The following is a 15,343-nucleotide window of genomic DNA, read 5'->3' as shown; positions in this document are numbered from 1 at the left end:
AGAGAGAGAGAGGGAAGAAGAAGAAGAAGAAGAAGAAGAAGAAGAAGAAGAAGAAGAAGAAGAAGAAGAAGAAGAAGAAGAAGAAGAAGAAGGAGAAGAAGAAGAAGAAGAAACAACTGCCTAGAAGGTATAATTGGGATGTTATCTCCACTCTGTTTTAGCATCTATCTAACAAGCAAAAGCAATGCTCTATCACTAGGCTGCTAGGCATCTGGTTATCCACAGGGAGCTAGCCTAAGATATTCACACTTGAAGTAGCCTTGGACTTAGAAGCCCTAAACCTCCTTCTGATCCCAACTCCTCCCTGTGCTACCTTAACACATTTAATATAGTTTCCCACTATGCTTAACTTCCTCCTGGAGCCCGGGCTTATGTCTCCAGAGAACATTGTTCTTTCAATCACTATTTATTGACAGCCTGATCAGTATCAGTCTCTCAGGTTAAAAAAAAAAAAATTATTTGTTTCAATTCTTAAGTCATTCACCTTTGGTTCCTGCACAAAGCTCAGGTGTGTGATTAATACCTTCCTGTGATGATTATCGATTAAAAGTCTCACAATGCATTCCCTTGAGCCTAGTGACCCAGTGACTAACAAAGTCAACTACCTGAGTTCAAATCCTCACTATCTAGTGTTTCATCTTAGACAAGCTGCTCTGCCTCTCCATACTTCAAATGAGTTGCCATATAGAGATGCTCAATCAATAACAGCTGTTTTTAGACAGGAAACATCTCACCTTCAGTTACCAGTGTGTTCCTTGCCAAGGTGCTTAATGAAACAAATTTGCTTATTTTGGTCACATACTGTGATGTAGAATAAATACCAATCATCTATAATTTTTTCTTTTTCTCTTTTTTTTCTCTTTCTTCTTTTTCTTTCTTCTTTTTCTCTTTCTTCTCTTTTTTCTTTTTCTTTCTTTTTTTCTTTTTCTTTTTTTTTGAGCTTTTTTTTATTGGGGGAGGGGGCGGTGCCTGCATTTACATCTGTACACCATGTGCATGCAGTGCCCCCAGAGACCAGAAGAGGGAGTCAGAACTCCTGGACCTGGAACTACAGAGTTGTGAGAAGCCAGGTGGACACTGGGAATGGAACTCGGGTCCTCTGGAAGAGCAAGCAGCCAGAGCTCTTAACCACTGAGCCATCTCTCCAGCCCCACACCACTGAATTGTTTAACTAGTTTTCCTGCTCAGGATCAGTGCTTAGAATTAAAGGAAGAGACAATACAAAGAATGACAAATCAGAGAATCTAGTCCTGTGCTGTTCTCACAGAGTATGTGGGCTGGATTTCCAACACTAATGCTGTGCTAGCTCAGAACTGCATGAAACTCTAGTGCCAGGAAGCCCCATATGCTCTTCTATCATGGGGCATACATGTGCTGACCATACATACATGCAGACACATAAATCCTGCTGGGTGTGGTGATACACACCTGTAGTTGAAGTACTTGGGAGACAGAAGAACAGGGAGTTTAAGGCTAGAGTTGGCTACAGAGCAAATTTGAGGCCTGTAAGGGCTAAAGAAGACACAGTCTCTCTCACACACACACACACACACACACACACACACACACACACTGCATATGGAAATGCTTTGGTGTGTTGGAATGTGACAATGGTAAAGGACAAGTTAGCCCTGGGCAGAGTGGATCACAAGTTTGAACAAGGTAATAAAGTAATTTACTTAAAAAAGGCAAAGGAGGAAGCTATGTGATTGCCCAGCTTGGGTGGAGTCAAAGCCTGGAGGCTGGTGTGTGTCCTACCAGGACATAGGGAAGGAGCCAGAGCAGAGGAAGAGGGGAAAGAGCAGAGCCTGATGTAGGAGAGCTAGGGTGTGGTGGGAAGGGCACAAACTAAGTAGGGCCTTATAGACACAGACCATTGTGAGGTTCTCCAAAAACGGGGACATGCTGGTGAGGCTCTGCTTTCAGACACTAGCATAAGAAAGGTAGATACTTTAAGAGACTGCCTGCTTTCTATCTACTGAAAGTGAAGCCCTTGATGACAGGAGGGGGCAGGAGGGATAAGATCTGTAAGAGAAAGATAGATGATAGCCAGGCAGACAGACAGACAGACAGTCGACCAGCAGACAGAGGGTGTAGGAGGTATTTAAGAATCTACTCAGAAGCCAAGGGGTGGTGGCTCATGCCTTTAATTAATTCCAGTCCTCAGTAGGCAGAGGCAGAGGCAGAGGCAGAGGCAGAGGCAGAGGCAGAGGCAGAGGCAGAGGCAGAGGCAGAGGCAGAGGCAGAGGCAGAGGCAGAGGCAGNCAGAGGCAGAGGCAGAGGCAGAGGCAGAGGCAGAGGCAGAGGCAGAGGCAGAGGCAGAGGCAGAGGCAGAGGCAGAGGCAGAGGCAGGTCTGTCTCTGTGAGTTTGAGGCCAACCTGGTCTACATACAGGTCAAGTTACAGGACCTAGAAAAGCCAGTCTTGGAATAAAGAAAGAGGAATCCATGTAGAACAAGGCATGGTAGCATGTTTCTGTAATCCTGCCATCCAGGAGGTGAAAACAAAGTTTCAGTTAAAGGCCAGTCTTTGGGCTCACTTTGCTGCTGTTCCCTTTAATTCCCTTTTGTTTCTGTTTTAATAAATCAGATGAAGAAGGGAGATCAGTCAGGCACCTATTACAATAAACAGCTAAAGGGACTGGAGGTTGGGAGCACAGATGATTATTTATTTGGTCAGCTGGTGCATGTGTTTGAAATGACTGCCATCAAGACCAATGGCAGTAATGCAAGCTAGCCAAGCATGTCTCCAAGACTCCTCCCACCAAAAGGATGATGTCAACATCAACCCAAGTAGAGAACACCTTGCGTGAACAGAACTAAAAGCAAGGAGATCCCACATTCAAATCTGAACACGTCATATTAGAGGCTTCCCTTAGGCCTCCAAGTAGTATTATGTGAGGTCATCTATGTCTCACTGGCAGCTCCCTGGTGACATGCACAGGGTATTAGGGCTGGGGACTCTGGCGCAGGTCAGAGAGGCTGAGTCAGTCACAAAGGGACACCTTGGGAGGATCGGGAGTGGGTGGAGCAGGGAAGGACAGAGCAGACAGCACCCCAGTATGACTCTCCCTGAGTTTCTATGGTCCCTACCAAGAAGGCACATGGGGTGGATGGATCCCATGATACCAGGTCTGTAGAGATTGGAGAAATACAAAGAAAATGTAGAGAGCTACTGTTAAGGATTGTCTGTGTGTTCTTGTAGGGGTTCCCTAATCACTGCACCCTCCATGATGGTGATGAACTTGGCCTTCTGTGTTGGCTTTTGCCATTTCCTTGCACTTTCTTGGCACATCTTTACAGACCTATTTGCTGCGAGTGCTCTTTCTAAGTGTCAACAGGGCCTTAGGATGCCAGCTTCTAACCAGAATATAGCTTTGCACTTGCTTGTTCCATTCAATGTAGAGTTTTACCTATTCTCGTAGGGGAAAATGTAACACATGAAAAACAATTAAAAAGGGGAAAACTACAAAAGCTGAGTAGACATTCTGGAGTAGAATGTCATTTTCTATGGAATTTACACATGATGAGAATCTGTGACTCTTACACGACATGAACAAAATCCACCACAGCACAGAGTGACTGGCCCTGCCAAGGAAGATGTTGCTAAGCCTTAGTGTCTTGACAGACAGTTAAGATGCCCGGATAGAGATGAGAGAGGGGCTGGTCCTGAAAGCCAGAAGGGCTGAGAGTCTGAAAGGGCTCTACATGCTGAAAAGCATGAGGTTTAAGAATCTGGTCAAGGAAGGGACAGAGACAAGCAGAGAAATAGGAAGGTTGTAGTTGACTTAAGACTGATAGTAAGGTGGTGGCACACGCCTTTAATCTCAGCACTTGGGAGGCAGAGGCAGGCAAATTTCTGAGTTTGAGGCCAGCCTGGTCTATAGAGCGAGTTCCAGGACAGCCAGGGTTATACAGAGAAGTCCTGTCTTGAAAAACAAACAAACAAACAAAAAAGGAGTTCCAGTAAGGAAAGAGAGCTAAGAAATATGGAGAAGCCAACACTCTAGCCTGCCTGCTGGAGAAGTGGGAATTTCTGGTTTCATTGGAGACTCGGTTGTGTCATGTGATGTCTTTCTGGAAACTGTCTTATGGAGGATGTTTTACTGAGAGCAGACACATGGTGATTTTCCGGAAGCTGTCTTGGGAAAGGGCATATGGTATTTTGCTGGAGCAGATGCTTGAGAGGACATGTGATGTTTGGAAAGAGTATAAGTGTAACCCAACAGGCAGTGGATGGAACTCCGGCATTGGTTTGCCTTGCTGGCCTTCATTAGGCTTCATCTTGCTGGGCTTCACTGATGACACTCTGGCTTTGGCTCCCCTTGCTTTCTTCACTGACTTTATAGAGAGGAACTCACCAAAGAACTTCTGGAGGTGTCCCGGACTTGTGCCAATTGGCAGAGCCGTGCAGGGCCAGTGCTGCTGATTCAAGTGGACTAGACAGTAGACAGTGAAGATTGGAATCGTCCCAAGAAACTTCTTCTAAACAGATCCACAACCCCCTTGTCCCATTATACATTTTCTCTCCTACCTTTGCTAGGTGGGCTATCAGGGAGGTTGAAGCATTGAGAACCCTTCTTAAAGTAGGTTTTGAAAAATATGTGCATATATTCTGATGCTCTTTTTCTCTGTGACATTTAATATGGTCACTCTTTTTAATGTTTTCCTTTTCATTTTGTTTGCTTGTTTGTTTGTTTTAAAGATTTATTTATTTATTATATGTGAGTACACTGTAGCTTGTCTTCAGACGATCCAGAAGAGTCAGATCTCATTACAGATGGTTGCTCTCTCTCCAGCCTGCTCGCTCATTATGATGGTTGTGAGCCACCATATGGTTATTGGAATTTGAACTCAAGAACTTCAGAAGAGCCATCAGTGCTCTTAACCACTGAGCCATCTCTCCAGCCCTGTTTGTTTCTTTATTGAGACAGAGTTTCTCTGTGCAGTCCTGGTGGTCCTGGAAACTGCTCTGTAGACCAGGCTAGCCTTGAATTCACAAAGATCTATCTGCTTCCACTTCCCAAGTACTGGGATTAGAACCATACACCACCACACTCAGCTACTAAAGGTTATTTGTGACACTTTAAAGTCATGCTAAGGGGCTGGAGGGATGTTTCATGGCAGTTGAAAGCACTTGCTATGCTTGCAGAGGAACTGGATTAGGTTCCCAGCACCCACATGGTAACCGGACAACCATTCATAACTCCAGTTCCAGAACAGCTCGATTCCACAGGCATTGCATGCTTTGGTGCACAGACATACATGTAGGTAATACACTTGTACACATAAAATAAATGAAATAAATAAAAATAAATGAAATAAATCTTTGAAAACTAAAATAACACTAAAATTGAGGATTCTAATCAATTAAACACCCAAGAGAAGAATACATGTTCATCCCCTCCTGACTTGCTGATGTCACTCGGTCTCAATACAAAATGAAGAACATATTTTTAGCAAGGGCTCATTTGTCATTTTGTAGAAACACCAGATAAAGATCCACCACGGTGGCCATCTTGAGGCATCTGCCAGACTCTCTCAGAAGAGTGGCTAATTTTCCAAAGGAGAAACTCATTAGAGGGTTAATTGAAAGGACATCGGATAGAGTCTTTTCCTCTGGCTTATCCAGTTAGCATTCACTTTATTGTGGGCCTTTTCCCTTTATTTTCTTCTAGTAATGCTGAAGATCAAATCTAGGGCCTAGTACTTGCAGATAGTCTACCAGTGAACTATATCCCCAGCCTTTTTTTGAGACAAGATCTCACTATGTAGTCCAAGAAGGCCTTGAACTCTGCCCAAGCCTCACTCCCAGCCTCCTGGATGCTGGGGTTATGGTTGTGAATAAGCACTCCTGGATGGAGATGGAGGAAGTGTTAGGCACTAAAGATGCTGCTGATATAAGTGGAAACAGACACAGACTCTGCATGAATGACTAACCTTCTCCAAGGTGAAACTAAAGAAATAGTTCATCAGTTAAGTGCACTTGTTGCTTTTTGTTGTTGTTTTTGGCTTTGTTTTTCAAGACAAGGTTTCTCTGTATAGTCCTGGCTGTCCTGGAACTCACTCTGTAGACCAGGCTGGCCTCAAACTCAGAAATCCACCTGCCTCTGCCTCCCAAGTGCTGGGATCAAAGGTGTGTGCCACCACGCCCAGCTGCACTTGTTCTTGCAGAGGACCTGGTTTCTGTTCCAAGCACCAACCTAGTGACCCACAGCTATTCAGGTCCCAATACCCACATAGTAACGCCAGTTCAAGGGGACCAGATGCTCTCTTCTGACCTCCACAGGCACCAGGTAGACACATAGTACACATACACACATTCAGACTACACACTCATTCATAATAAGTAAATACAATTTTAAATTAGCAATTTCCAACTCAAGGACCATAAAGAATGATCAATGTGGAGCAGATCTAGGATAACAATTATCCCCAGGGTGAGGCCTTGGGGCAGAAATGGGAAAGCTATCAAAAGAGAGCCTGGCTGACTGGAGAATGGACTCACTCTAGGCAAGTGCTCTACCGCTGAACTACAGCTGCAGTCCCTTACTATTCCTCCTTCTAATATAAAAAAAATAGATAATCGGGAGTGGGTGGGTTGGGGAGCAGGGGGATGGGGAGGGAGGAGGGGATATTCAAAGGGGAAACTAGGAAAGGGGATAACATTTGAAATGTAAATAAAGAAAATATCTAATTAAAAAAATAGATAATATGGGTTGGAGATGGCTCAGTGGTTAAGATCACCGGCTGCTCTTCCAGTGGTCCTGAGTTCAATTCCTAGCATCCACATGGTGGCTCACAACCATCTGAAATGGGATCTGATGCCCTCTTCTGGTGTGTATGAAGACAGCTACAGTGTACTTAGATACATGAAATAAATAATCTTTTTTTAAAAAAGATATGAGATTCATATTAATTAAAAAAATAGATATTCTTAGTTGACCTTAGCGGAATGCATCTGTAATAGCAGCACACTGGGGACAGGAGAATCACTGTATGTTCAAGGCCAGGCCAGACTATAGAGTGAATCTGAAGTCAGTTCAAGCTATATAGTAAGAGTCTGTCTCAATAAATGATGAAAACAAAATTAGGGATATAAATAGATACCTGGTGTTGCTAGGAAGTCCAGGCTCTCCTGGAACTCACCATTCTCCTGCCTTGACCTCCCCAGTAGCTGGGATTTTTTTTTTTCTTTGTTGACTGGTCTTTGTTTTTTCAATGACTCAGTGGAGAAACTGAACATGCTGGCACACTTAACTGCTGCTGGAAGGTAGAGTCTTCACAAAGCTTTCTTCTCCGGGGGTCTGCCGGTGGGAAATAGTCAGAACTGGAGTTTGCTGGTACTTAAAAGGGAAGGGAAAAAAGTTGCCACTGCAAAAATCAATAACTGACTACCTCATTTATCCCTGCGGCCACACATGTGGGATATTAGCTCACTCAGGGAAAATCAAAATGGGCTCTTTAAGGTTGACAGGCCTCTTAAAAGCTTCCCCTCCCAAGATCTCCTTAGAGAGAATGACATCTAGGCAGGGAAATGGAGAGGAAGGCAAAGCTCTCATCCTCTAGGACTGTGGCTGAAATTACCCATCAAATCTCCTCCTTAGGTAACCCCCCCCACACACACACACACACACACACACACGCACACACACACACACACAGAGAAATTTTCTGTAAAGCAGAGATTACACCAGGGGCTTGATCTTGACCTCAGATTCATAGCATTTGGTGCTCTCTGCCCAAAACCTACTTTCTCCAGATAGTTAAATCACAGCAGCTTCTCAGGGAAGCTCCCGCCTTCCGGGGCTACTTCTAACCAGCTGTCCGCTGCCTTCTGCAGTGACACCTATGACATAGTGCCTGCGCCTATGACTCTGAAACCACCTTTGTTACACAGCCTTACTCTTTCCCACTTGAACACAGGGTCTGTGAAGGTAAGCAACCAGACTGCCTGACCCTCCATTTTACAACCAGGATCTATATAGTGCCTGGCCTGAAGTAGGTGTCTAATAAAGTTTTATCATCAAAAAAGCAAACATCTGAATCGTTAAAGAGGTAGTCTACACTACCTAAAGCCTGAAGAGCGTTTCCCAGTGGCCCCCACAATAAAGGTAAAAAGCAAGCTGATGGTGGTTATCCAGAGAATTCAGATGCAAACAACTCACTTTAAATATCTATTTCAAGCTCAGAACACTATAATTCACAGACCACCTGAAGCTCAAGAAGAAGGAAGACCAAAGTGTAGGTGCTTTGGTCCTTCCTAGAAAGGGAAACAAAATACTCACAGGAGCAAATATGGAGACAAAATGTACAGCAGAGACTGAAGGGAAGGCCATCCAGAGACTGCCCTACCTGGGGATCCATCCCATACACAGTTACCAAACCCAGGCACTATTGTGGATGCCAACAAGTGCTTGCTGACAGAAGCCTGATATAGCTGTCTCCTGAGAGGCTCTGTCACAGCCTTACAAATACAGAGGTGGATGCGTGCAGCCAACCATTGGACTGAGCCCAGGGTCCCCACTAGAGGAGCTAGGAAAGGACGGAAAGAGCTGAAGGAGTTTGCAACCCCATAGGAAGAACAACAATATCAACCAAGTAGAGCTCCCAGGGACTAAGCCACCAACCAAGCAGTACACATGGCTCCAGCTGCATATGTAGCAGAGAATGGCCTTTGTCAGGCATCAATGGGAGGAGAGGTCCTTGGTTTTATGAAGGCTAGATAGATGCCCCAGTGTAGAGAAATGGAGGGTGGAGAGGTGGGAGTGGGTGGGTGAGTGGAGAAACACTCTCATAGAAGCAGAGGGAGGAGGGATGGAATAGAGGGTTTCCGGGAGGGAGGGAAACTAGAAAAGGGGATAACATTTGAAATGTAAATAATGAAAATATCCAATAAAAAAGAAAAACAATAAGAATTATATAAATGATAGCATAAGTTTATATGTTATATGACTGTAAGATTCACTAAATGTGTTTTTTTCTTTTCTTTCTTTCTTTCTTTCTTTTGAGACAGGGTTTCTCTGTATAGCCCTGGCTGTCCTGGAACTCGCTCTGTAGACCAGGCTGGCCTCGAACTCAGAAATCCGCCTATCTCTGCCTCCCAAGTGCTAGGATTAAAGGTGTGTGCCACCATGCCTGGCTACTAAATGTATTTAATGTGCATATTTGTGATAAACTTCAGCAGTTACAGGGCTGGAGAGATGGCTCAGCGGTTAAGAGCACTGCCTGCTCTTTCAAAGGTCCTGAGTTCAATTTCCAGCAACCATATGGTGGCTCACAACCCTCTGTAATGGGATCTGATATCCTCTTCTGGGGTGTCTAAAGACAGTGACACTGTACTCATATAAATTAAATAACCAAATAAATAAATAAATCTTTAAAAAAAAAACTTCAGCAGTTACAAATTAGATGTTACTTTTGTTCAAATTATGCATCAGCAAGTCTAAGGAATATTTTAGCTAATATTTAGTCTGTGACTGAGATATTTACTGGATTATGTGGAAGAATATATTTGCCTTTAATATTAAAGTTAAAAATGTGTTAAAAATATATCTATTTCTAAAAAAACATTTAATCTTTGAAGTTCCTCAATTCTTGACTTTAGATGTGTAAATCTGCCTATAAAGGATGTTTTCCACCGTTAAGTAGAATTTGTAGGACGCTATTGAGTTGGATTGTGTTAAGGCACTTGGCTTAACACCCCAAATCAATCTGGTGCCACTTGGGCTGAATGAAACTGTCCCATTTCAGAGTATGTTCCTGTTGCTCGGAAGCTAACTGGTACTCAGCCCCAGGCAGCTCTAATGGTTAGCTCAATTACATTACCTACCATAAACCTGTTCTAACTCTGATGGCAGCCATTTGCTAATCCTCTGGTTGTTTTGTTTTCTGGGTTTGCATTTGTCTCAAATAACTATTCTTTTGTTTTGTTTTCTTGTAGCTCTGGCTGGCCCAGAAGACACCATGCAGACCAGATTGCCCCAGAAACTCACAGCAATCCCCCTGCCTCTGCCTCCTGAGTGCTGGGATTAAAGGTGTGTACTAACCATGATCATCTCAAATAAAATTAAATTTATTTGTAAATTTAAAAACTTCATTTTTTAACCCTATGGAGAATAGGCAAGGGATCTTTCTTCCCCCTTATTCAACAGTTTGGCATGTCAAATTAATGGATAAGTAAGCATTAGTTTGTTTTGTTTCTTTTTTAAGATGATTTTCTGTGAGTCAGGTAATTGGTGGCCCATTCCTTTAATCTCAGCCACTTGAGAGGCAGAGGAAGGAGGATCTCTGTGAATTCGAGGCCAGCCTGGACTGCAGAGCAAGCCCTGGCACAGCCAAAGCCGCATAGAGAAACCCTGTCTCAAAAAATCAAAAATAAAAAAATTTTAAAAAGACTATGTATGTCTGTGTACCAGTTGCATGACTGTTTCTGGTGCCTTGGGTCAGAAGAAGCCTTCAGATTTCCTGGAACTAGAGTTAGAGACAGTTATGAGCCACCGTGTGGGAGTTGAGAGTCAAATACGGGTCCTCTGGAAGAGCAGCCACTGCCTTTAACCACCGAGGCATCTCTTCAGTCCCAGGTGGTGGTACTCAGGGCTGGAAGCTCAGAGGTTAAGGGTATTCCCTTCCTCCTGCTCTCCCCAGCTGCTGGCACCCACTGTTCTACCCTGAACCTCTCTGAGATCATGTTTTTGTATTATTTTGCTTTGCCTTTAAAAAAAAAATGTATTATTCTACATATAGATGAGATCTCAAAGTTCTTGTCTTTCTATACTTTACCATTTCTTTTTGGTTAAAAAATAATTTATCTATTTGTGTTTACTTATGTGCATTGGTGTTTTGCCTGTGTGCATGTCTGTGTGAGAGTGTTGGATCTTGGAGTTACAGACAGTTGTGAGCTGCTATGTGGTTGCTGGGAATTGAACCTGGGTCCTCTGAAAGAACAGCCAGTGCTCTTAACCACTGAGCCATCTCTCCAGGCTAGTTTATCATTTCTTTAACAGACAGTCTCCTAAGAATTTTAGTTTCATAGCAAGGTTGGGCAGAAGACACGGCACTCTCCCCTCAGTTACGAAATGCCCTACCCTGGTGGTCCACTGAAGTCACCTGACCCAGCATCTTCAACCAGAGCTCACAGACTTGAGTCCACACTTGTACAATCCGTGGATTGGAACAAACACGTAATGACTTACAGAACAGTCTCACGGTCCGTACAAGGCTCTGTGCTTCCCCTGTCCTGGTTCTTAGGAGAGCCAACAACAGAAGAAATGTAAGCGGGGAACTCCAACATAGCTCCAGTGAAACTTGGTGATCAGATTGAAAGAGCTTTGGGTAAGGTAAGTGACAGGATGTGCATGTCGCCTTCTGGTATTTAGCAGCTGCTCAGCCAGCGTCAGAGGCTATACAGAGTCACACTCACAGTTTCCCCATCCAATCTTCTCCAGCCTGCCTTATCTAATCACTTTCTCCTGTACATTCTGTTCTTTCCAGTCCCTCAGTCTGTCTGTAGGCTCCTTCTCACTCCTATTCTTTCTCCCTCTCCACCCATCCATCCTTCAAAACCAGTCACCTCCACCCAAGCTGCTGCTGAATCCTGCAACACATAAGGTTGCCTTCCCTCCATGAACAGACTGCTGCCTTGCCCTTTGAGCCCTAGGTGACAACTCCATCATTTGGCCCTCTTTGGATACTGGATTTTACTGCTAGTTAAATTTTCATATGCACAGGTCTTGCCTCCTTTGCTGAGTTATAAACACCTAAAACACAATGGCTCTCTTGTCCCCTTCAGGGAATGTGTGTGCACTGAAAGGACACAAATCTCAGACGACTTTACACCTACCTGGATCTAAGGCATTTCTACCAAAAGCAAAGCCCAGAAGACTTTAAAGTTCATCTCTTAATACTCAGTGACTGGAACAGAATCATAAACTGGGTCTCTTAGTCTGTTCCGGCTGATCCGGACTTACCACCAAGGCAGTTTCTCAGCAGAGATTCTAGCACTAGGTAACTGAGTCACCCAGAGCTAACACTGTCAGCCTTCCCCTGGATCTACACCTAAACTGCTTCACTAAGTCTCACAGACCAATAATTGCAACTGTAGATGACAGACAAGTTTTAAAATGTTGGAATTGTGTACGGCAGGCAGATTTTGAACATCTGGGCTGCAATGGAACCAGTCTGCACTGGCTTGTTTTCATGAAGCTAATCCCTGCTTCTTATGAAAAAGAAAGTACTTATAAACCAGTGTCTCTCAATCTTCCTAAGGCTGTGACCCTCTAATACAAGTCGTCATGTTGTGGTCACCCCCCTCCCCACCCATAAAACTATTCCATTGCTATTTCATAGCTGTAATTTTGCTGCTGTTAATGGATCATAATATAAATATCTGATAAGTGACCCTCCCCCAAGGGGTCATGAGCCCAGCTACACCAGCACCTGCAGCACCTACCTCACCTCTGACACCTACTACTCCCCCAGCTGTCACTCCCACTGCTCAGACACCCCCAGTGGCCATGGTGGCCCCTCAGACCCAGGCTCCAGCCCCTGTTCAGCAGCAACCTAAAAAGAACCTGTCCCTCACTAGAGAACAGATGTTTGCTGCCCAGGAGATGTTCAAGACGGCAAACAAGGTCACTCGGCCAGAGAAGGCCCTCATCCTGGGCTTCATGGTCGTGAGCCACTTTAAAACCATCTTGGGAGAAATACGTTGGGGGTATATTTGATAGATGTGAAAACAATTGAAACACGAAAGCACCAGATTGGAAAAGTGTGTTTGTCTAAGGGGGATGACCTGACTTGGTTGACGGAGGCCATTTTCTTCTTAAAAGCCGTTTGAGTGCTGTCAAAAGAAACCTTGCTTTTTCAAGCCCATTCCTGAGAAGAAAAGAAAATATGGCTGGTGATCATTAGCCAGCTTTATTTTATTTACTAAGATAAGATTTACAGCTTCGAGTAAGACTAAACTCGTGCACTATCCGCAATTACCTTGTAACAGAACATGGTTGCCAAGCATGCAGGACTCTGCAGGAACCATGAAAATTCCAGGCCACCCCTTGTTCCAACAACTTTAAAGAACCGGCTGAATTGCCACTCACTATGGGAGGTGGAGGAAGGTGCCCAGTGGGAAGGTGTTGTGTGGACAATTGTCACTAACACTTGGAAAGGGGAGGGCTCTCTCTGTTTGCTCTGTGGCCTTTCACTCTGACATCTGTAGCTTTAACAATCCTCTAGCAGAGATTACAGGTGTGGGTCGCCACCCTCAGCTGAGAGGGTCATTATGATTTATTATTATTATTATTATCATTATTACTCTTGTGTGTATGTGTGTGTGCATGTGCCTGTGTGTGAATCCTGTGAATCCCTAGGAATCCTGTTATCAGAGTTGGAGGCAAGCACTGGGCCATTTTTGTTTAATAATAGTTGTGTCTATTTATGCAGAGGGGTGTTGTTGTTGTTGTTGTTTTGGGGTTTTTTGGTATGTACTTCTTGGGTTTTTTGTTTGTTTGTTTGTTTGTTTGTTTTTTGAGATAGGGTTTCTAGGTATAGCCCTGGCTGTCTTGGAACTCACCTTGTAGACCAGGCTGGCCTCGAACTCAGAAATCCGCCTGGCTCTGCCTCCCAAGTGCTGGGATTAAAGGCATGCACCACCACCACCCAGCACTTCTTGGTTTTTAGGTTCTTTTCATATAATATATTTGATCATATTCTTTTCCGACTCCTCCCAGTACCTCCCCACCTCCCTCTTCCCCAACAGAAAGGAATCTATGCAGAAGAGGAAAGGAATATTTTAAGAACCAAAGGTTCTGGGTGGCTCCAAGGAAGCAGCATCCTCCAGACACAGCAGGACTGATGCTCCCGTAAAGTCCTGGAGACTGTGATAGGTTATAAAGATCTGCACAGGTTCAAGCCAGACAGAATCCCATCACCGAGAAGGGGAAGTGGACATATAACCCCACCCCTAACCAAGAGACCATCTGCAATCCTTCCGGGAAAGAGAAGGATCAGTTTATCCCAATGGAGTCTCACCTTGGCTATCAGCCACATTCTGGGGCAGGCTTCCATATTTTTGTGTGCTTTGTTTGGTTGGCTTGGTTTGTTTGATTATTATTATTGTATGTTTTGATTTTTGTTGTGTTTCAGAGAGAGATACAGGGTTGTTTGTGAAAGCACACACAACAGTAGATAATTCTATGGCAGGAGTAAAAACATAAAACAGCGATTCATGTTGATACATAAAATCAGACATATAGGGGGCTGGCGAGATGGCTCAGCAGTTAAGAGCACTGACTGCTCTTCCAAAGGTCCTGAGTTCAAATCCCAGCAACCACATGGTGGCTCACAACCACCCATAATGAGATCTAATGCCCTCTTCTGGTGTGTACTTATGTATAATAATAAATAAATCTTTTTTAAAAATCAGACATGTAAAAAGGATTCATTAGTCTTCAGGTCCTTGACAATAAATAGAAAACACCAGGTGTGGTGAAGCAGGCTTTTAATGCTAGCCCTTGACAGGTAGAGGCAGGTGGATCTCTGGGAGAACCCATCTCTGCATAAACAGGGACAAAGCTGGGCTAGCAGTACAGAACAGATAAGTCAGCCATTCAGAGGTAGAAGTAGGAGAATCACTCAAGTTCAGTTCCAATGTTATCAGCATGCCTTATCAATACTGTGAGTTCCAAGGCATTCCTATCTCAAAAGACCAAAGAAAGGAAAACAAACAAAAAAACTGGGGATGGGTTGTAATCAGATGCTAGGATGCTTGTCTGGCATGCCGGAAGCTCTGGGTTTGATGCCCAGCACTGAAAATGAATTCACCCTGGAAAAAAAAGGTGAAAATACAAGAGAACATGATAAGTACCCAAAGAAATATGTTCAAAGGGTTATAGCTCTTTTAGAATTTGTCTACTGGGTTTTCTGACCTTCCTTGGAAACCAAGCCCCAAAGAAATATATTCACAGTAATTTTGAAAATAACAATTCTGATCATGACAGTAAAAGCAAAAGGGCCACATGCTAGGCACTAGACGTGTTATAGGTGATAGTTATATTAAATGTAGGTTTACTGGGAAGTTGCTCTCAGGTGAGTTCACTGGCCCCAGGGAAGTCACCACCGGGAAGAGAAAGGGGGGAAGGATGACAAAGAGAGAAAGGGTGTGATCATATGGAGAGAAGAGAAAAAGAGAAGAAGCAGTAAAGACGAAAACTTCTGAATTGTTTAAGGAAGAGACTCTGGGGGAAGTTCAGTAATGGGGGTAGGATATGCCAGGTAGGGACTGAGGGATGCTGGGAGAACCTGGAGGCCAGGTCTGCTCTGATATGTAAAATATGCACCTCCCTCCC

General features: G+C 44.0%; 1 long non-coding RNA gene and 1 pseudogene across 1 annotated transcript in view; one reads left to right on the top strand and one right to left on the bottom strand.

The window, feature by feature from the left end:
* LOC110305461 overlaps positions 1–7,806 on the bottom strand; it is a 19,935-nt gene extending 12,129 nt beyond the window's left edge. The window contains exons 1-2 of the long non-coding RNA XR_002379161.1: positions 7,753–7,806; positions 7,110–7,306 (exon numbers count right to left, since the gene is read on the bottom strand). This is a non-coding gene — a long non-coding RNA (uncharacterized LOC110305461). The remainder of the gene's footprint in view (positions 1–7,109; positions 7,307–7,752) is intronic.
* Positions 7,807–14,879: 7,073 nt separating this feature from the next.
* Positions 14,880–14,945, top strand: LOC115032398 (annotated as a pseudogene).
* Positions 14,946–15,343: the final 398 nt, after the last annotated feature.

Source organism: Mus caroli, chromosome 1, assembly GCF_900094665.2.
Source record: "Mus caroli chromosome 1, CAROLI_EIJ_v1.1, whole genome shotgun sequence".
NCBI lineage: Eukaryota > Metazoa > Chordata > Mammalia > Rodentia > Muridae > Mus > Mus caroli.
This window is presented reverse-complemented; position numbering and strand designations above follow the sequence as displayed.